This window comes from Pituophis catenifer, unplaced genomic scaffold (genome assembly GCF_029215685.1).
Source record: "Pituophis catenifer annectens isolate HBS135680 unplaced genomic scaffold, rPitCat1.0.hap2 SCAF_7, whole genome shotgun sequence".
NCBI classification, from domain to species: domain Eukaryota; kingdom Metazoa; phylum Chordata; class Lepidosauria; order Squamata; family Colubridae; genus Pituophis; species Pituophis catenifer.
Genome location: NW_027256887.1, coordinates 37,746,302 through 37,769,754, shown reverse-complemented (window position 1 = coordinate 37,769,754; position 23,453 = coordinate 37,746,302). Strand labels below are relative to the sequence as shown.

The following is a 23,453-nucleotide window of genomic DNA, read 5'->3' as shown; positions in this document are numbered from 1 at the left end:
ACTATAATTCCATGTCCAGTAACTTAAGAGTCAGCTCCAGTTGTGCTTTCTTCTAAACAAATGTATGCTTGGTGTTTTTAAAATGAATATTTATCAGACAGGGGCATTTGCTCCTGGGAAATATATTTAAGTATGAGTATGGGATACTAGTTAGGAATAAGTCTTAATAAGAACATATTGATCCAGATTTTTTAAAAAAATGAAACATCAGAAGGCTATTGTTCATTCCCAGGGTAGCAAAGCAATGGGTCTAGAACAGAAAGAACAGCTTCAGATCAAGCATTTGTATGTGGGTGTGCAGTCACATATGCACATACGTACACATACAATATATAAACATATTCATCAAGTACTATTAGCATTCTTCACACTATCTTCTTTTTTTTTAATTTTAAAAACAAACTTTATTCAATATAAAATAATAAAAGATTCACACTATCTTCAATCTATCTACTTAACCAAATAGAGAAAAATTATCTGATTTCTATATGTAGAATGAATTACAAACTATGGTTTAAGAAGGAAATATTCTGGATAAATAGACAACAAATCATTGTGGTTGTTTTTTATTAAAGAAAATTGAATTTTGACAATGATGAAATTGTCTACACTTTAATGATAAAAGTGATATAATTAAGAATTACATCAGCAGGCCTATCTGGCAAGGGAAAGGGGGAGATGTACACACATAAATTCCTCTGGGATAATGTCATTAACTTCCAGTATAAATAGTCCTGAGTTGTAGGTTGTACTATCATAATACAAAACCCCAAAGGAAATCATTCCCAAGCTACATTCAAAAAGCTACTAAATCAACAGCTGTGAGAGACAAAAACAGAATAAATTAAGCAAACAGGGTTTTAGAATGTGTTGTTTAAAATAGAATAGCTTTTAACTGTGTAAGACAATTTTTTTAAATGGCCATTACTTCTTTATTTTTTTTTTAATATGCCATATGAATTAAACATGGCTATGGTCGAAAAAAGCCCAGGCATAGATGCAAATTGTTACTCTCCTTTTTCAACAGTGAACTGGCTATTTTCCTCATCAGAATGGGAGATGTCAAAGCCTTGTCACATTTCTCTCCTGATCCAAGTCAATGGTTTGATCCAGTTATTCATATTTCTGTTTAATACATTTTCTGATTTTGTTCAAACTGTAAAGCTGGTTTCTAAGATTGAAAAAAAGCCAAAGTCTTTCAAACCTTGGTTTGAAACTGGATAAACACCCAGTTTTCTTCCAGGCTTTCTAACCATATACCCCATTGGGATATTACAGGAAAGTTAGAATTCAATAGAAGGGAAAAAGAAAAAGGCTTACAATCTGAGATATATCATAATATATGAATTAAAAAGGATTCAGTTCTAAACCCTTGCAAATCACAGGGCTTGTTTTTATTTCAATATACAGAATTCAGTGATTCATTCTCTAGTGTAATAATCACTTACTATACAGGTATTAGCAATTAATAAAAAAAAAAGTACAATGATAACACAGGAACCCAACCATGCAACAAACTCATCTTTCTACTTTGCCTCCATATCAACACCAATAGCACTATTACATGCCCAACAAGAACACACAAAATATTAGAAGCATCTTCATATGCTGTTCTTTCAATGTGATAAATGCCACCATCTGTCATCAAGATCTCTTTAGGTTCTATATAAGTCAAAGGGACAAAATCTGTACAAAGGTATTGGACATAAATTTACATCAAGATTCAGAAAAGAGCAAAGTGATATCAGACTATTTAAATTTCTCAGGTAACTAAATAACAGTTCTCAAAGAAATTGTTTTAAAAAATGGAGGCCTTTAATAGCAGCATTGAAAAAGAAATCGTTTAACGCCAATTTGGTCTAGTGGTTAAGGCACCAGGCTAGAAAATAGGAAACTGTGAGTTCTAGTTTCTCCTTAGACATGAAAAATTAGCTGGATGACTCTGGGCCAATCTCAATGAAGCTCACCTCACAGAGTTGTTGTAGGGAAAATAAGAGAAGGGAGGAGCATTTGTATGTTTTCTACCTTAAGTTGTATGGGGGGGGGGAAGGGTAGGCGAGATAGAAAAAGGTATTTTAAAAAACCTGTTAAATTTGCATATATCAAAAGTTTTCAGACAATTTCAGAAGTTTCAACAAACACAGTATGTTTGTATTAATTGATAAGGTACTCTTAAAGTGTCTTACATGTAGCCTTCATCTATATAAACAACCTACCTTCCTTTCCCTTTTCTTCTCCACCTCACCAAATTTGAATCCAAAATTAGTATAGGTCTCTACATACCTACTGAAGAGAAAAATTAGTATAGGTCTCTACACACCTACTGTACTGGTGGTGCAGTACTTAAAGTGCAAGCTCTGCCCACAGTCTGGAGTTTGAACCTGATGGGGCTCAAGGTTGACTCAGCATTCCCTCCTTCAGAGGTTGGTAAATCCAAATATGCAAATAATGCTTACATTGTAAACCACCAGAGACTGCTGCCAAGAGCTAAAGATTGGTATATAAGCCTAAGTGCTATTGAAATTGCTAACTGGAGCTCACAAAAAAGCTTTTCTGTATCTAAACTGTGTCTCAAATGCTGGTCTTGGTCAGGTAAACATGGAAATACTGATTCTATTCTCTCTGTATATACCGTCATCCATTTCTACTTGCCATTAGCAATTTTACTTCTTTCTTTGATAAATGCTACCTGCTTTAGAATTCCAAATATTCTCTACTATCTCTATCCACTCATTTTATTCCTGGAAAAAAAAAGAATTAGTCAAGTCACAATCTGATTTTGAATGAATTAAACTATTGTGCTATAGGAATTCAATTTGGCTAGAAATAATCTAATAGTTGAATTCAGTATGAAATAAGATTACTCAGCAGGTGGAAACAGTAAATTCAGATATTCTGTACATATTTTAGGATATAAACCTCCTATGTCACACTTCTGCTTAGTGTTTATTTTATTATTTTTATTATTTTATTTTTATCACATTTGGTTCAGCTTGCCTCATTAAAGAACCAGTACATGCTGTGGTCTCCGTAAGTTTCACTTTGTGGTATCAACATTTAGGTATGGGGGGGGGGGTCTGTATCTGCCTTTCCTAAGGTGACCAGATTTTAACATTGGTAAAGCGGGACACCCACCATTTTATGGGCATGGCTTGGGGGTCATGTGACTGGGTGGGCGTGGCTAGCTGGTAATGTGACCAGGTGGCCATGGCTATGTGTATAGAAAAAAGTCATTTCTGACAGGTCCTCGCACTTTTGACTGGTCCTCACACTTATGACCATCCTTACATTTATGCCCGTGCAGCATTCTTAACAACCATGTCACTCATTTCACAACTGCTTCTCTTCACCATGATGACAAGATAGGGTAAAAATGTAAAATGTGAGGACAGTCGTAAGTTCGAGGACTGGTCAAAAGTGTGAGGACCAGACCAGTCAAAAATAACTTTTTCAGCCCTCTGAGTAGTCCATATGCATAAAAGGATACAGCAATAGAGAGGGATGAAGGAAGGGAAGGGAAATTAGAGTAGGAGTCAGGATAAGAGAGGGAGGAAGAGAGGAGGAGAAGGAGAAAGGAAGAGGAAGTAGGGAGGAGAAGAAGGGGGGGAAGAGAAAGTAAGAAGGAAAGAAAGGAGAGAGGTGGTAGGTTTGAGGAGAAAGATTGCTGTACAATAAAAAAGATGAAAGGGAAGAAAGCCAACCCCAAACAAATATAAAGATATTAAGATAAAGAATGAATTGTTAAACTTGAAAGAATAAAAGAGAACAAATATGAATAAATAGCAATAATTAGAAACACACATACAAACATACAATGTATTTTCTTCGAACAGAATATTTGGCTGGTTCACAAATTTAAACAGTGTGGGCATATGGTCATTTCAATTAAATTTACAATTTCTATATTTCCTTTTTGCCATATTTATTCCTCATCTATTTTTTGAAAAAACCAATATTACCCTTCATCCTCATCTCTAATCTTAATCAAATTCAATTTTTCCCTTCTATTCTATATTATACCCCTTCCCATTGTCATCTATTTTTATATCCATCCTCACATTGGTTAATTATGTAATTATGTAATACAGTTGTTTAATACATAATGGCTTGGGACCTGGTTACTTACGGGACCGCCTACTACCATCAACAGCCTCCCATCGACCTGTACGCTCCCACAGAGAGGGGCTCCTCCAGGTGCCGTCGGCCAAACAATGTCGGCTGTCGGCCCCTAGGGGGAGAGCCTTCTCTGTGGGGGCACCGACGATCTGGAATGAGCTCCCCCCAGAGATACGGAGGATTCCAGATCTGCGCACCTTCCACCGCGAGTTGAAGACGCTTTTATTTCATCAAGCTGGCCTCGCCTAAATCTTCTCCCTTTTAAGTGTAAATTCTAAATTTTTAATGTATTTTAAAATATGGGTATCTTAAATTATGGGTATTAATTCAGCCAAATTTATTTAATTCATTTTATTCGATTTTAAATTTCGTATATCTATGTGTTTTATTTCATGGCTGTGCACCGCCCTGAGTCCTTCGGGAGTAGGGCGGTATAGAAATTCAATAATAAATAAAATAAATAAATAATAAATAATACAAATTCAACATTTTGATATAAATCAATTAGTTATATAACTATCTTTTTTGTATATTAATCAATATGAACATTTATTTCCATGCAATGAATATTCCAATTATTTCCATGCAATCCAATTTCTTAAAATCAATTAATTATATTTACTAATAATAATAAACCAAATAATTTCCCCCATATATTCCTCCAAACCACAACTTAACCATTCCTGCTTTCAACACAATATACAATTATTATAATTCCCTAATTAAATAGAGCTTTTTTTCTTTTGTGTTTTAAAATCTTGAACTCTCCTCTTTTGCCCTAAATTTCCCATTGTTTGCAGTTTTGCACCTACCTTTTTTGATGAGGAAAAAGAAAAAGAAATCTCTCTCTGTCTCATTTTGCTACGTTGCAACAAAGACCCTTCTTTACTTTCAGTTTTGCTTTTTCAGCATAGTTAGGGGAAAAAAATCTCCAGCACTCTGCAGCTAGCAACTACAGAGCCCTGAGCAAAACAGCTGAGAGCAAATCAGCTGAGAGTGGGGAAGCCAATCTAATCAACTTGTGCTAATTAACCTATGCTGAAGCTTTAAGGGGCTGTTTTTTCTATTTTTGCAGGCATCGGTCTACTCATTTGTTTTCTTTTAACACTGATCAGCTGTAGGACGGCCCTTTGAAGCCCCGCGGCAAGAGTTTAAACAGTTTTTTTCCCTCTAGCCATCAGCTGGGACTCAGGAGGCAGCCGGGAGCAACCCACCACTGCGCCATGCATTCTTTCCAAAAATCGGAAATTTTTTAAAACGCCACGGGACGTGGGACAAATTGTTCAAAAGCGGGACTGCCCTGCCAAAAGCGGGACGTCTGGTCATCTTAGCCTTTCCTAAATTATTTAAATAGCAAATGAAAACATAATTCTCAATAAACTGGTAAAGATAAATCTGAACTTAACTACTTCAGATGTCAAGTAGATATTACCATCTATAGGAGAGAAAGGTTGTAGAATTCTTCACTTTTACCTTTTTAAGGATGTCTCTCTATATGTATATATTGCAGGACAATATATCTACTGTAAGTAGGACAAGCAAAAAATATTTTGCTGCCTAAGGCAAAGATGACTCCCATCCCAATTTCATGCATAGAAGTTGTTTGGAATGTCACTAAGTCATAGTTGTGATTACAAGACAAATTTACCTATAATTAATTTAACCGTGACTTATTCAACTCACATTTCTAGCATTCTGTGGCACACTGAACTCTATATTAATCACATGGGTTAAATTCACATTAGACTAAAACATAATTGGCCACTGGCAATAAGCAACTAGTGTACATGGAAGCAATAGGATATTTAAGACCTTCAAGCCGGACTACATTCATAATACAACACCCTCTTCCTGTCAGGTTCCAAGTAATACACCTATCACAAATCAAACTCTGAGGCATTCCATTTTTTCAAATAACAAATTTATTTAGATACACCATCTTGGCATTAACTGGTGGAAAGCCGGTACTAAAAGTTTCTGGGCTTTCCACCCCACGATAAGTAAAAGTTTCTCACTTTTTCAAAACAATATGTCACACTGTCCAACCGGGATGAGAATTAGTTGCTTGGTGACTTCTCTCCTCCTCCTCTGGCCAGCCAGCCATTGGAATGGCTCTGACTCATCAGCTAGCTATGTTGTTTTGGCTGATGACTCCATCCATCTCAGTTCTTCCCCCTTCAGCTCCAAACTGTGTCAAACTGAATTCATGAGAGAATAACCCAGGATACAAACAATCCCACAACCCGGTCAAATTCAGGCTTGACAGGCTGCCCTCCCTCAATTGAAGGAACATCTCTGCAAGAGACAAAGTAGGGTTAGTCAATACCACTAGCCCCCCTCCCCTTGGAGGCCCCTTTGGTTTCTGGGGGTACTTGTCATGAAACTACTTTACCAACCTATCTGCGCTCACTTCCAACTTTTCACCCAGGTGGCCTCAGAAAGCGGGTATCCCTTCCAGTATATTAAGTATTCCAATTGACCTCTCTGCACTCTCAAATCCAATATTCTCTTTAACTCATAATGAGTCTGACCCTCGATCACCATGGGTTTAGCCCAATCTACTGGTGCCCGATCTACTGGTCGGACTTGTGAACTCACTGCCAGTTTCAACAGACTACTGTGGAACATCAGACGTACCTTCCCCAGCAACCAGGGAAGTTGAACTTGTACCGTGACCAGGTTGATCACTTTCACTATAGGGAATGGCTTTACAAATTTAGGACTGAGCTTTTTTGAGGCTAGTTTTACTCTTAGATATTTAATGGACAACCCTACCCCCTGCCCCACCTTAAACTCTGGTTGGGGAGACCTGCACTTGTCGGCCTGTTTTTTATAAGCCTTCACTGCCTCGCTTAGGGCCTGCTTTGTATTCTCCCATGCTTTCTTCAACTATTCCATCCACTCAGCTAGCAACATGGAAGAAGGTGGCTGTCTGGGGAGCCCTGGTATGGGGACAAACTCTATGCTACTGGTCACTTGGAAAGGGGTTAGGTGGGTGCTACTGTGCACCACATTGTTGTATGCTACTTCAGCAAATGGCAGTAACTCTGCCCAGTTCGATTGCTGGTAGTTGACATAACACCTTAAGTGTTGCTCCACCATGGCGTTAGTCCGTTCTGCAGCCCTGTTAGTGCTCGGATGGAATGCCGAACTAAGCCCTTGGAGGACACAATGGTCCTCATGAACTCCCTCCAGAACTTAGCGGTGAACACACACACACACACACACACACACACACACGATTGGAGATGATTCTGCAGGGGACTCCATGCAACCTATAAATATGCTTGATAAACAGGTTAGCCAGCTTCCACACTGACGGAAGCCCTGGGCAAGCTACAATGTGGGCCTGTTTGGAGAACAAGTCTATGATGGTCCAAATGACTGTACTTCCCCCACACTCAGGGAGCTCAACAATGAAATCCATAGCTATCTCTTCCCAGGGTCGGGACCAATCTTCCACCTCCTGGAGTAGCCCGGGGGGGTCTCCCCACCCTCGTCTTCATCACCACACAACTGGCACAGCTCTTTACATAGTCTTCAATGTCTTTCTTCATCCTCGGCCACCAGAACTGCCTCCTGGCCAGGGGCAGAGTCTTCAAGTAGCCAAAATGACCTGCTTGTTTGGAGTCATGACTCTGTTGGAGCCACAAGCTGCTGGGCACATATAGTTTGGATCCCTTCCAGCCTAGTCCATCCTTGAGGGTTAGTATTCCTAGGTTATCTTTGTGCCACGGATCAGCCAGCAGCTCGTCTTTCATTTTTGGGGTCATCCCCACCCCCCAGTCCGTGGCTTTCTTTCAAGTAGCCTGACCCTTGATTAACATTTGTGATGCAGGCTGAGAAGGGGGATGTATTTCAGTTCAAAATTGAATTGTTTAAAGTATTGTGCCCAACAGACCTGCTTTGGGGAAAGCTTGCAGGGTGTCTTTAGTGCCTCTAGGTTTTTGTGATCAGTCCATACTTTGAAAGGCATGGCATTACCCTCGAGGAAGAGTCTCCAGGTCAGTAGGCCCCACCGGACCACATAAGCTTCTTTCTCCCACACTGCCCACCTCTGTTCAGTCTCCATTAATTTCTTGGAGGTGTATGCACAGGGCTGTACATTGCCCTCTGTGTTTTTCTGAAGGAGGATCGCTGCAACGGCTACATCGCTGGTGTCAGATTGGATCACAAAGGGCTGGGCTGGGTCAAGGTGCTTGAGGGTTTGCTCTTTGGCAAACAGTCCCTTCAGCTGCTCAAAAGCCCGTTGGCACTCTAAGTCCACTTTAAGGGTTAACTTGGCCGGGGCTGTTGCGGGCAGTTCCCTCTCTTCAGCAGCTCAGTGATGAGCTGGGCAATTTCGGCAAAGGAGGGGATGAATTGCCAGTAGAAGTTGGCGAACCCCAGGAAACTTTCAGTTGCTTGCGTGTGCATGGAGGTTGCCAATCTAGTGCTGCTTTCACTTTTCCTGGATCCATCTCTACTCCCTCGCTTGGCACTCAATAGCCCAGGTAGTCTAGGCTGGTCTTGTGGAATTTGCATTTTGACAGTTTTGCATATAGTTTGGCCACCAAGAGCTTCTCTAACACTTGTTGTACTAGCTTCACGTGTTCCTCTAAGGTCTCGGTAAAGATGAGAATGTTGATCAGGTACACGAGGACCCCTTTGTACAGGTGGTCATGCAGCACCTCATTTATCAGCTCCCTGCAACCTGAATGGCATCACTCTGAACAGGAAGCTATCAAGGGGGCAGTTGAAGGCAGTTTTCCACTTGTCTCCTTTTTTGATTCACACCCGGTAGTATGCCTCTCGTAGGTCCAGTTTGGTGAACACTTTCCCCTTGGCCAGGTGGGCCAACATGTCCTTCATAAGGGGGAGCGGGTAGGTATTCTCCATGCATAGGGCGTTAATTCCCCTAAATCCACGCACAGCCTCATCGGCCCATCCTTCTTTTCCTTAAAGGGGACTGGAGCTGCCACCTTAGATTTTGCTGGCTGGATGAATCCACAGGCTAGGTTAGCATCAATGTACTTCCTTAGTTCTTTCCTTTCTTTTGGGGTCATGGAGTATATCTTTGGCTTGGATAGTTTAGCCCCCAGCACGAACTCGATGGCACAGTCAGTGAGATGGTGAGGGGGCAGCAAGTTTGCATCCTCCTCGGTGAACACTTCTGTTAGGTCCCGGTATTCTCTGGGGACTTGTGCCAACCCATTTCTCAATTTTTCAAAACAATGTGTCACACTGTCCAACTGGGATGAGGGTTGGTTGCTTGGCAACTTCTCTCCTCCGCCTCTGGCCAGCCAGCCATTGGAATGGCTCTAACATCAGCTAGCTATATTGTTTTGGCTGAAGACTCCATCCATCTCAGTTCTCCCCCCCTTCAGCTCCAAACTGTGTCAAACTGAGTTCATGAGAGAATAACCCAGAATACAAACAATCCCACAACCCTGTCAAATTTAGGCTTGACACTTCCTCCTACTTCTTCCTCCCTTCTCCTACTTGATAAAGACTGTGTCTGTAGACAGCTCACCTGGCCAAATGGTAAGGATGCCTGTGGTGATTGGAAGCAATAAAAGATGGGAGACTACATTTATTATTGTGCTAAAGTCAAGCCTGTTCCACACAGATGCTTATCAGCCATAAGGTTATAATGGAAGGTGTGGATGACCTTGGGAAAGGAGGGGAAGAGATACTGCCAGGAAACAATTAAATGAGAGCAGGCCCTCCCCACCAATAACTTAATGATCAAAGAAAGAGTGGCAGCATGATTTTGTGCTTTCAGACTTGCAATATTCTGTTAGTATAGCCTTACAATAGAGTTAACTCATTGTGTTGTATTTCTTGTCTGGTTTACCTGAAAGGCCAACAGAAGGTAGGCCTGCTGAAAATCCTTAGATGCACAAGAATTTAACATGCATATTCCTTGATCCTTTTTTACTTCTGACTTATATCTTGCAACATTGTTTACTTCAGTTTCCCAAAAATTAAAATAGGAAATTAGGCTACAGCACAGGTTCACAGGAAACATGTACAATCTTAACATACAACAAAGTACCCATATTTCATCTTTCCTTTTCAAAACCAGATCCCATTCTCTTTTTCCTGTAATGGAAAATTTTCATTAGAATTTTATTGGGAATTTTTACCTGCTTAAAAACAGATCTAAACTTTTGCTTAGTGTAAACTTTTGCTGAGAAGCAAAAAGATTTCGCCCAAAAATTCACACACCCCCAGAGGTCCTGTTTTCAAGCAATTATGTCTTTTCCCAGTTTAAAAATTGTATTTTTTTTTTTGCCTCCCAACTTGTTTTTCATGAGGTAATAATGTGTCAAGGTCAGAAGAGATTTAGACCATTCCAAACAGTGACCAGCTGGGAAGGATCAGTTTTTTCCTGATAATACAGGCTTTTATTTTATTGTATTTAGATGTGGCTGCAGGTCATTATACTGTAAACTAAATTAGATGAGAATTGTTTAAGGATCTCTTCATTACAGCCCCCTTTTGAGGGTTTTTCTGGTAAAAGCAATTATTTCTTTGGTAAGACTTCAAATTAGAGGGGGGGGGAATGAAATAAAAGAAGTCACACTTCTCACACAAAAGAAAACACAGCGTGCATGCCTGTATCTAATAATTTGTGCAAATACAGTTGTCTCTTTCTAACAATATAGCAAGACAAGCTGAATAGATGGGTAATCAGTTTCAGTATATTTCTGTCAGCTGCACCTGAAGGATTACATGACTTTAGGGAGATACATAAGACTCAGGTTTCTCTGTGAGTCACCTAAAATTCTGTAGTTTCCATCTTTTCAATCTTAACGAAGCAATCCTGGTCCACACACTAGTTAGGCACTGTACTCTCTTTCAGCAAACAGAATGGGGAAATCTCACTTTCCAATTCCATCTTCTTTTTCTTATGACAAAAATTAGCACATTCTCTGAGATATTCTGGTGAATGCTGAGAGATAGATACATTCAGAAGAAGAGCATCTGGTTTGCACACAAATCTAAATTAAATTTCTGGGATTGCCATCAGAAGTTGGAAAAGATTCCTGACACTCTGTAGAAAAATGCTGGTCAATAATGAAGATCTTAGAAAATAGTGCTTTGATTTATTCATGCTACAGGTAAACCAGTTTTTAGATTAAATTCCCATGTTTTGTTACAAACATAAACACACATATAAATAAAAGTTGCAACTTCTATTACTAAAAGTCATTAATAACTGTTATTAATTGTGAAAGAGTAGAATAAATTTTCCTTTTCAAACAAAATGTCCAGATAAAATTTTAAACTACACTGCACTATTTAAACTGTTTTACACTTATTTTGCTTTGTAAATACAGACACAAATAACAGGAAATCAAAGTCAACAGTGTTGCTGAGAATTATCTCTTGCTTTTCATTAGCATTTGTGTTCTTTGACAAAGGGTATATTCATATTTCAGTTTTTCAGCTGTACTGCATAACAATAATGAACACAGAGACAGAAAAATGCCAAACAAATGCACTCCCCCATCAGCAATCATTTGACCAAACATTTAACCCACAGAAGAGAAATCTCTGTCTTCATCACAGATTTACAGCCTAAAGATATGGCTGCAAAAAGAAAAGGTAAGTAAACAACTTTATGAAAAATAATTTGCTAAGTAAACAACAAATTTGCTTTCACTTTTTTCCCAAGAAAGTTAAAAATTCAGTGAAATGCTTTTGCAGTAAGCCAGATAACAAGGGGAGCAATGTGCATGTGAAAGCATCCTACATTTACCTATACATTCATCTCTTCAAGTTCTCAACCTCCTTGGCTTCCCAGGTTTTAGTGAGATCTGAAAGAAAGAAAATTTGGGGAACTTCTCTATCTAATTTTTAAGAACAAAAAAACAGGAGCAGCCATGAAGTTGCAAAGTGATGGAGAGTTGTAGCTAAAAAACACCAGCAGCATCACTCTCAGCCATGTCACATGGCAGAGGAAACTGAAAGACATCAGCAAAAGAAATGTGAAGGAATTTCCAAAACTTCATAACAATGAAACAGGAAACTAGAAGCCTTTTTCTTAAGGAAAAAAATCAAAAGCCAGGTGTTGTTATACTGTACTATTATTTATGGATCTGGAAAATCGCATTCAGATTAAACGTAGATTAGTCCAGAAGTCACTTCTCCTCATATCTTGCTATTTCTTGAACTGGATTAATTAACCAGACATCTTCCATGTGTTTTGAGGTACAACTTCCTTCTGTCTCATACAGTTTTGCCAATTCTTTGACCTATAGTCCAAATAAAAGTGCATGGGGCCAACAGATATACTCACACATACATCAAATTATTTAAAAAAATAATATTACTATATTGTTGAACAGTGTTCATTGATGACAGTAAAAAAAACTTAAATCTCTGCTTCCTAACTTCTTCCGAACTGCTTCCTAGTTCTACAATTTGTGTGATATTACCAATTTTACCAACAGACAAGAAGGCTGAAATCAGGAAAAGAAGTTCAGAAAACATGCTGAGTATGGCTTTGCAATTATTTTCAGGCCCTTAAAATATTTCTAGTTTTGGAATAGAAAAGGGAGACAGAATTTATAGCAGAACAATCTGCAACTTTTCATACCATTGCCCAGATGCCTATTCTATAAAGATTGGGAGGAGGGGCTTTCTGGATTTTTTCCTCTGCAGTCAGACTATTTCCAGATTTGATTTTTCTTCTATCAGTTTGTCCCATCATATTAAATTTGGCTCTGTTCTATACAGTTTTCAGAATCATTCTCCTGATTGTCAGGTGGGCAAATTTCTGAGGCCTTTTATATAATCACTCTCTAACATCTGCTCAAAAGAGCTGTAACAAACAGCTCTTGCTTAGGTTAAGCCCCAAGTTATGCAATCACAGTGGGAGAAATAATAAATTAATATATAAGCAGTTATAATCACAATTTCACTACGACTGTCTGAACTTCAGAATAGAAACCAAAAGGTAAGGAAACAATAATTTAACTGCTATTCCTATATTCTGTGTTCATTTTAATGTTTAGGTGCCCACATTACACCAAGATAGCAGTTTTTTATCTGTTTTAAATCTTTCCATTTTTAATTACATTTTCTTATTTTTAATGTTTTAAATAAGATTACAAATACAGTAGATCTTCATCTAATCGTGATGATAATGCATTTTTTTAGTTATATTTCCAGAGCTACATTTTTACAGTCTTTTCAAATCTGGCATCATATAAAAGGAAGCATGAGTACAATTCCAGAATTCCATCAGCAGGACTACATTTAATTTTTCCAAGTCAATACAGATAGCTGCAACTTAAATTTATAATAGCAGTCTTGGATTATTGTATTCACATTGCTTTTTCTATTGCTTCTTAAATCCAATGTTTTTTCTCAGATTGCATACTTTATCCTTCAACCTAATCTAAAACAAATTAAAAACTACCACCCAAAATAGTTCATTTCCCTACAGATTTTTTTTTTTAAAAAAAAGGTAAAGAAGTCATTTCCACAATCATGTGGCCAACATGATGTCACAGAGCACTGTTACCTTCCTACTGAAGTAGTACCTATTTATCTACTTACATTTCTTTGTTTTTGAACTGTTAGGTTGGCAGGAGCTGGGGTGAGGATGGGAGCTCAGGTCTCAAACCTGGTCTTAACAGCTGAACCAACATGCTGCTCCAATCAAAGGGTTTCCTTACAATGCCATCAAATGCTTTAACTAGATTAGTAATTAAAGTTCCTGAAATACCATCACGCTCATCCAGAGAAAAGGATATGACCTTTAGTTTTTGCTTTCAATATATGAGAACTTCATCATTGCATCAACAACAATCATAAACTATAATCATTCAACATAGATTAGGGGCAATGGCAGAAAACTACAGCATTTACAGTAAACTTAGATGCATTCTCCTCCTGATACTAGTATCAGAACAAGAAAATATCTAACTCGTCAACAAATGAACTTTTGAAAAAGCAAAGCTTACCTGAAAAATCATTCTTTTAAATGTGTTTTTTATGAATCATACAATAGTAATTGTCTATGAAAATGATAGAAATTATGAGCCAAAGCATATGAACAGACCTGAATTAGTAAAAGCTATATTAAGTAGACCAAAATTGAGGTCATTTTGAACTATGGACTTGGATTGGTTACTAATTATCTCCTGTATCACAGACATCAAAGTCAACAGAATTGTCAGGCTGGCAATGCACTGAATATTCATTCTGAAATTTTGAAAATCAACAGAAGATTGAACAAATTATTTCTTCACCATTTTCTTATTCTTAGAGTTCAATGCCAATCTTTGGGGGCTTGTTTATTGTCAAATATTAATATCTCTATCTATCCTCCACCCTGCATCCTTTAGGCGTCCTACACCACTGTTTTTAATTCCTATGTGTTACTCAAAACAATATTGTTGTATGCATGTGCCAGTGCTTGTTTTGACAAAATTTCACATCCTGTAAGTGGATTGAGGACAGAAAGTTCTTTTTATTTTCACTTGAAATACATCCTTCATGTAAGGCATTGCTCATTGAATAGATCTTTTGTTTTAACAATATTATGATTATTAAGAGGTGCTGAAAGCTAACAATGGAAAATCAAGAGAATATGATCTCTTTTTAGAGAGGCAGGAAGATATTTGATGAATTATTGTCAAACTTGCATGGATTCAAAGAGTGGAGGACTAATTGAATGTATCAAGTTTACATCTCAATATGTTAATTAGGAATGATTAAAATCATGCACCATGATACAGAGGTTCACTGTAGGACACAAACCATACTGACTGCGTTATTTAATGCTAAATATAAATCATAATTTATAAGCCCATCGTTTATAAGCTTTACACACCATACTAAATTTAAGTCAAACATTATAGCTTGACCCCTGTGAACTCAACCACTAAGCACTATTTAGCCAGTCTAAGTAGTGATGCATAAAGAATTAATGCTATCACATAGGGGGATTACTCTGGTATGTTTAAAGTCAGTGGCTCATCAGGGGTCTCCCAGAAATAGTAGATGTAGAAGTGCCATGCAGGGTTTCAAGCAATTATTTCAAAGAGTGTACTTATTTGTTTTCCTTCTCTCTCAAGGTTAGACAAATGACACATATTTGAATTTGCATTTGCTGTAGGTATAGTTTGAAGTCCACTTTAAGTAGGAATACAAACATGCCAGATATCTTGCACATCACCAGGATACTTGCTCTCTTGTCCATACTTGCTCTCTTGGGTCTTCCAAAGATTTTCCAGCTCCAAACAGTTCCATTATTTTTTATGCTCTTTTGTCTAAACTCTCCTGGAAAACAAAAAAAAAATAACTGAAACAGAAGTAAACAAATACTGAATAAAAATAAACTACCCTATTTCCCTCAAAATAAGACATCCTGATAATAAGCCCAATCGGGCTTTTGAGTGCATGGCATTAAGGCCAAGCACTTATTTCAGGGTTCAAAAAAATATAAGACAGGTAGGGTTGCCAGGTGTCCACTATTTGAGCGGACAGTCCACTTTTTTCACATTATGTTCACTATTTTTTTTTCACAAAATAGTGAACATAATGTGAAAAAAGTGGACTGTCCGCTCAAATAGTGGACACCTGGCAACCCTACCCTATTTTTTTTCACAAAATAGTGGACATTTTTTTTATTCAAAAGCTTTATGATGAAATGGTACGTAATCTAAAGATGTACAGTCTAAGAGAATAAGGATAGGAGAATTGTGTTTTGTCTTTTTTTTCATAAGTTAGAATGAGACAAAGATCGAATGCTCATTGCAATAATCACATTTTACACAACAGCACAAAAAATGCATTAAAGCAGTTATCTTTTGATATCGAAAATGTAGTGCTGAAGGTTTTTGCCGAATTTTCAAATTCTGCGAAGAAACGAGAAGAGTTGAAATCATTTTTTGAGTTTTGCGAGTCAGAATTCCATGAAGTTTTGCGCCATGTTCCAACACATTGGTTAAGTTTGTTTAAAGCGGTCAAAAGACTTTTTTTAAACTGGATACCTCTAAAATCATATTTTATTTCTCTTGGATCTGATGAATGCCATAAGATTATCTGGAACCTTATTTCGGATCAGGAAAATGAACTTGCAAAGGATGATGAACCAACAATTTCAGAATTGTATTTATATTTCACGCACTTCTTCATGTCAATAATGCAAGACACCCTACTGAAGCTGGAAAGCAAGAAAATTCTTGCATGTGATCTTCACATTATCATGTGTAAGCTGCGTGATTCTTTGCAAAAAAAATACGATGAGCAGTTTTTTGGAATGAAAGTTTTATTTGCCTTACGTAAAAAACATTTGCCTGAGAATGCCGTGCAAACGTTCAAGAAAGAAGCCATCAACGTGTATCAAAGAGCCATTGCGTACCTAGAAAAGTGTTATAATTTCACTGATTCAGTATATGAGACGCTAAATTGTTTCAATCTAATTGATCACAATAATCCTCCAACTTTAGAAGAAATGACGAACATCTGGTTATTATCACCATGGCGAGAAGAACTTCCACCCAACATTCTCTTCGATGAAATCGACTGCTTGTATCAGTTCGAAGTGAACTTTGTATATTTTTTAATATTTCTCAACGTTGTACTGAAATTAAAGAATTATTCCTTAAACACAAAGAATTGATCAAAGCTGCGCAGTCAAATAAAAAATACACACGATAGCAAAGTAAAATGTAATTTAATATTTTACATATTATTATAATATATTTGATGTTTTGAATTTTAAATAAAGTTTTGAAGTGATTATTTTAATATGTGTTAAAATGTTTGTAAGAAAATATATAATTTAATTGTAATTTTTTTTAAATTTTTTTACTACTTAACCCCCCCCCTCCTTGTCCGCTATTTTTTGGAAGCAGACCTGGCAACCCTAAAGATAGGGTCTTATTTTCGGGAAAACATGGTAAAAAGGGAAAGAAGCTAATAGATTTGCTAAATTTCACACACCATTAGGCAGGCTTAAGCTAATAAAATGAAGTCTAATGCTCAATTGCTTCTGTTGACTTCCTAGAATACTTTGGAATGTGCAAATTAGTAAAGTAGTCCTTCATTTACAACCATTTGTTGAGTGACCATTCAAAGTAGGTTGGTTCTGAAAAAAATGATTTATTTGTCCTTGCACCTACAACTGTCACAATGTCTCTGTGGTCACATGATTAGATTTAAATCCTTGCTGATTGCCAATGTTCCTATGATTATTGCAGTATTCCAGGGTCACATGATCAGCATTTGTGATCTTCCCAGCCAGGTCTTGATAAGCAAAGTCAATGGAAGAAGCTGGATACACTTAACAATTGTGTGCTTCACTTTAATGATCATGGTGACTTGCTTAATGACCATGACTAAAAAGGTGTAAAATTGGATGCAAGTCATCTAACAATCACCTTGTTTAGCAATGGAAATTCCAGTCCAAATTGTGGTCATAAGTCCAAGACTACCTGTATAGTCTCCCTCCCTTTTGCAGGTACTGTGTGCATATTTCCTGATACTTAGGACAATTAATCAGTGGAACAACTTGCCGTCAGAAGTTGAGGGTGATCCATCACTGGAGGTTTTTAAGAAGAGATTGGACATTTCTCTAAAATGGTACAGGGTCTCCTGCTTGAGCAGGGGGTTGGACTAGAAGATCTCCAATGTTGCTTCCAACTGTATTATTCTGTTATATCACAATGAGTTGGATGTCTCGGGAATAAGTTCTACTAAATTCGGTGAAATTCACACCCAGGTAACTATCTATAGCAGGTTTCCCAATCTGAAAACCTACAGATAGTTTGTGACTAGAATTAGCAGAATCTCAGGATTCAGGAAAAGACTGAGTCCCGTAGATTATCTAGGCCAGATGTACAGCCCAATGGTTCTGGGTTCTTAAAAAATTATGCTAAGATGAGTCCAGCAATTTTTTGTCTAGTTACCTTACAAGTGTAATTCCTTGGAAGCATAACTTGGCTCTCACAGGTGAATATAAATTAAACCAGTTCAAACAAACATCTTCCTTGCCTGTCAAAATTAAACTGTTTCCATGACCTGAGAGCTATGGATATCTCGGGCATGCAAGTGTTGTCATAGCACATGCTCCACAGGCACAGAATGGCAGTGCAAGCCAAAGTTAGCTTCCTCCATTACTCAAGTAACATGGCAATGGCCAAACACCACAATCCTTCAAGGGTGTTCTTGTTATAGTAGGAGGAGAGCAAGCTAACTAATGCTTTTCTTGAGTTTGCAAAAAATGTTAAGAGGGTGAACTATGCCAAATTAAATGCCTTTTGACCCATTCATGGAATATTGAATAAACTTCATAATCACATGCAACACTATTAGATCTGGGCTTCAAAAATATGAAAGGCTACTAATTGACAACCAAAGGTAAAGAAACCTATCCAAAAATCAAGAGATCACAGGTAGTACCTTTTTTTATTGTGTTTGTTGAAACCTTTGGAGAATAGTCTGAAATCTTTTGATATATGAGTATAGCAATCTTTAACTCAAGGGTGCTTTCAGAGTTCAAATTAGTCTCTGACGTCAGGGTGGTTGAAATATACCAATATTATTTTGTCCTTGACCTGAGACCTGATGCCACATTTGTATCCATTAATTCTTTTGCACAGTTTGTCCCATGTCTCATACATACAAGGGCATTACTGGCAGATGCGGCATGTATCATATTACAGAAAACATATAATCTTGTTGTACTTCTTGGGGCTGTGATAGCGTTATTAACATAGGGACAAAATAGACATCTTAGTTTATTTCAAGATTTGATTCCATTGTTAGCATATTTGCCTTCTTTTTCCTTTTGCTTGAGAATCCGCTTAAGGCTATGGTTTTCTAATTTTTTTTGGTACAATCACATAGCCTGACATACTGTCTACAGCATATGCAATTCTTTGCAGGATAAGTGCAAGATGTTATTCAATAATACACATTCAGGTATATATAACAATGAGATGTATTCACATATTAATTGAAGCCATAAATGGTTTGTCTGCTTTTGATTGATAGGAACCCAGGCACAATTATTTGTAAACTAGGATTTATGGCTTTCTGTTATATATGATTCCACAATTTGTGTTTTAAGATGCCATGACTGAAATAAAATTGGCTATCTATCGAAGCACCTGGTCTACCCCAACATGGGAGGGAGCATACTGCTTCCCTTTCACCTTTCGGCTCCAATCCAGGAGCCCACAGTGGCTCAGAGGTTACTACAGGCAGCCCAAGTTCAAATTCGAGTAAGAGTAAGGCTAGCTGATGAATTAAAGAGTGAACAAAACAGTGTGAGGAGCAAACAATGATATTAAGAGGATTTTTGGATCCAGGCCATTGACAGAAGTTTAAAAAGAATAAAACTCTTTTTTTTTTCAAAACTAATTCCTTAACATACTTTGCTAATATACTCTTGGAATATTATAAAGAAAAATCAGCCAGTCATGTAGGTTACTGATAAGACAATTGTTACTGGCTGAAAGTGCAGGATTGACTTTTCTGCATTTTAAAATATACTTGTAAGAAATCCTATCTTGTAAACATTTCATATTTTTAAATGAAGACTCTTATGGAAATACTACTTGATATTAAATATAATTATTAGTTGTCTTTCAAACCAGCATCTTCCAAAGGTGATTTACAAACAAAGATTTTGAAAAATCTTGGGATTTATTGGTTCTAAAATAAGCTAGTTATAATGGTATAAAATATAAAATAGCTGCTCCCTAATACTGTGGTTTCTAGACAATCAGTAGATGGCAGCAAATTGATACAGAAAACTCTATCTCTGCCACCATCTGGTGCTCATCCAGCATTTTGCAGCAATTGAACTATATACTATTTGGTCAGATCAAGCAGCATATATTTTCATGTGATCCTTTCCACTATATAATGATCAATATAAATACTTCAGTAATATTATAAACCTATTACTATAGGTATATAACTTTGTTTTGTTTTGTTTTTACAAATACCTTAGATGAAAGTCCTATGCATATGAAGCATCATATGAAAATCTCAGTTTACTTAATCATGTCACCTTTGTTCAATCATGAATAAAAAAATAAGGGAATATATAACTGAATGCTACAAAATTTATTTATTTATTTATTTATTTATTTATTTATTTATTTATTTATTTATTTATTTATTTTTAAATTTATATACCGCCCTTCTCCCTGAGGACTCAGGGCGGTGTACAGCCAGAATTTTTTTTTTTTTAATTTGATTTATATGCCGCCCTTCTCCGGAGACTCAGGGCGGCTTACAGTGCGTTAAGCAATAGCCTTCATACTTTTGTATATTTATACAAAGTCAGCTTATTGCCCCCACAAACTGGGTCCTCATTTAACCTACCTTAGAAAGGATAGAAGGCTGAGTCAACCTTGAGCCTTGGAGAGATTCGAACCAGCAGTAAATTGCAGGCAGCTGTGTTAATAACAGGGTGCTTTAAACCACTGTAGTACCAAGGCTCTTTTTTAAAATTAAAAAACATGAAATACAAATATTAAAAAAACAATTAAAATATATATAAATTTGGCCCAAAATTAAAAATACAAACCAATTAAAACATTTAAAATTTCTTTTTAAGCCAGCCCGGCTTGCTGGAAAAAGTGGGTTTTAAGGGCACAGCGGAAGGCACTAAGGTCTTGGATTCTCCTTATCTCTGGGGGCAACTGATTCCAGAAGGTAGGTGCCCCCACAGAGAAGGCCCTCCCCCTGGGGGTCACCAGCCTACATTGATTGGCTGATGGCACCCTGAGGAGGCACTCTCTGTGGGAGCACATGGGACGATGGGAGGTCGTCGGTAGCAGCAGGCGGTCTCGAAGATAGCTAGGCCCGATGCCATGGAGTGCTTTAAAGGTGATAACCAACACCTTGAAGCGCACCCGGAAGACCACTGGGAGCCAGTGCAGCTCGCGCAGGAGCGGTGTTACACGGGAGCACAATGCTGCTCCCGTCACTACCCGTGCTGCTGCATTCTGGACCAGTTGGAGCCTCCGGGTGCTCTTCAAGGGGAGCCCCATGTAGAGAGCGTTGCAGTAGTCAAGGCGAGAGGTGACGAGGGCATGAGTGACTGTGCACAGGGAATCCCGATCAAGAAAGGGCCGCAACTGGCGAATCAGGCGAACCTGACAAAAGGTCCCCCTGGTTACAGCTGTCAGATGTTCCTCCAAGGACAGCTGCATATCCAGGATGTTACGAGGATTGATGGATCAGGCCCAATGAAGAGACTTGAGTCATCGGGTTAAATATCTCTCCTTTATTTACAGGTTCTTCATATCATCACTGGTTACATCAGGATCTGCACAACATGGAGGAGTGTGCCCACCTTTTATACCTGTGGGCGGGGATTCAGGTAAGGAGGGGTCTATGGGAGGAGCTGACCAGGTGGATGTCTGGGTTAACCCTTGCACTATTGAGCTATAGCAGATCCCTGGCACGGGTAGGGCATTTATACCTGCCACAGGAGGACTCCCAGATTGCGAGCCCTTTCTGTGGGGGCCAAAGACTCGCCCCCAATAGTCAGTGATGGAGTCAACTGACTATATCGGGATGCCGGGAGCCACAGCCACTCAGTCTTGGAAGGGTTGAGCTTGAGCCTGTTCCTCCCCATCCAGATCCGCACAGCCTCCAGGCACTGGGACATCACTTCAAGGGCATCATTTGGGTGGCCTGGGGTGGAGATGTACAGCTGGGTGTCATCAGCGTACTGGTGGTATCTCACCCCGAAGCCACGGATGATCTCACCCAGCGGCTTCACATAAATGTTGAACAGGAGGGGCGAGAGGACCGATCCCTGCGGCACTCCACAGATGAGAGGCCTCGAGGTCGACCTCTGCCCCCCTGCCAACACAAACTGCGACCGGTCAGAGAGAAAGGAGGAGAACCACTGCAACATGGTGCCTCCCACCCCCAACTCTTCCAGCCGGTGCAGCATGATACCATGGTCGATGGTATCGAAAGCCGCTGAGAGATCTAACAGGACCAGAACAGAGGAGCAACCCCTGTCCCAAGCCCTCCAGAGATCATCAACCAATGCGACCAATGCCATTTCTGTGCTGTGCCAAGACCTGAAACCCGACTGGAACGGATCTAGATAAGATGTTTCCTCCAGGAATTGTGGGAACTGTCGCGCGACCACACTCTCAACAACCTTCGCCATGAAGCGAAGGTTGGAGACAGGACGGTAGTTGGCCAATATTGCCGGATCCAGGGATGGTTAACAGCCTGTATATGCTCAGTGAGAACGCATGTGCATTAATTCTATGACTGATTCCTCTCATTTATGAAGTAATGCAAGAGTGCTTTTCAACTTTGAATATTTAATTCTTATCACCAGCCATCCATGATCAACTTTATAAATTTGTCATGAACTGATGTCTGTTTCTCTCAAATAAAGCTGGAAGCCATATGTCTCTGGTTAAATTAAATACTAATTATGAATGAGTAACAAAGTGAACAACCCTTTCTATCTCAATGGTCTGATCTATTGCAAATACATTGATGCAGTACAGCATATTTCATTTATATATCATTACCTTACATTCTCCCTTCCAGAGACATTTGTGTCTATGTGATTTCATCACCCAGGCTATTGCAAAATACAGTCCAGATGAAAAGGTATATTCATCAACTATATTATAATCCTGTTCAACTTTCACTTTTATTATGCAATTGGGCAAACCTTCTCTGCTGTTTCTTTTCCATGTACAACAATGAACAAAGAGCCAAATGTTAAAAACAAAATGCAAAGAAGGGTACAATTTCACACAATTGTTTCAAGGCACTACTGGAGAATTTGCTCATTTAAATGAGTGTTCCCACTCCAGAAATTGGCCTGTGATGGCACTGATTGTTATTGTAATTAAATCACTTGTTTGCAAATTTTGGAATAAAGTAAAAAAAAAAGACCCACAGTACATTCTCAAATGTGATGTAATACCCCAATATAAAAAATGCTAAACTTCTAACTTTTTCCTATAATATTTATTACCTGTCCAGAATCCACTGAAATGGGACAGCCAATAAATATAAATGTAAACATAAACATAAATATAAACATAATTATGCTGAGTATAGGGGTCAAATGACATATCCATTGAGCCCAATGCAGCCTATGCTGCCTTCTTGGCAGTCAATCTCCAGAAGCTAGCCTTTACCTGGAAATGATAGAACTTGAAGTTGAAGACCTTCGGTGTGCAAAATATGTTCAGCCACTGGCTTCTGATGCTAACTAAAGAAACTTTTAAAAGCATAAGTCATGAATAAAGCTTTTTTTGTTCATGTGAATGCAATCTTCTTACAAGTCGATTAAGTTAAATCAGTTGCTACAAGATAGTGGCTTCTGA

The 23,453-nt window shown here is 38.3% G+C and overlaps 1 long non-coding RNA gene across 2 annotated transcripts in view; it reads left to right on the top strand.

Moving 5' to 3' along the window:
• LOC139319727 (uncharacterized) overlaps positions 1–22,432 on the top strand; it is a 31,742-nt gene extending 9,310 nt beyond the window's left edge. Inside the window, exons 2-3 of one of the 2 annotated variants that reach the window (XR_011600647.1) lie at positions 21,375–21,460; positions 22,031–22,432. This is a non-coding gene — a long non-coding RNA (uncharacterized lncRNA). Of the gene's footprint in view, positions 1–21,374; positions 21,461–21,880; positions 21,966–22,030 lie in introns of those variants that run through there. The other variant, XR_011600648.1, reaches the window with a different exon arrangement.
• Positions 22,433–23,453: the final 1,021 nt, after the last annotated feature.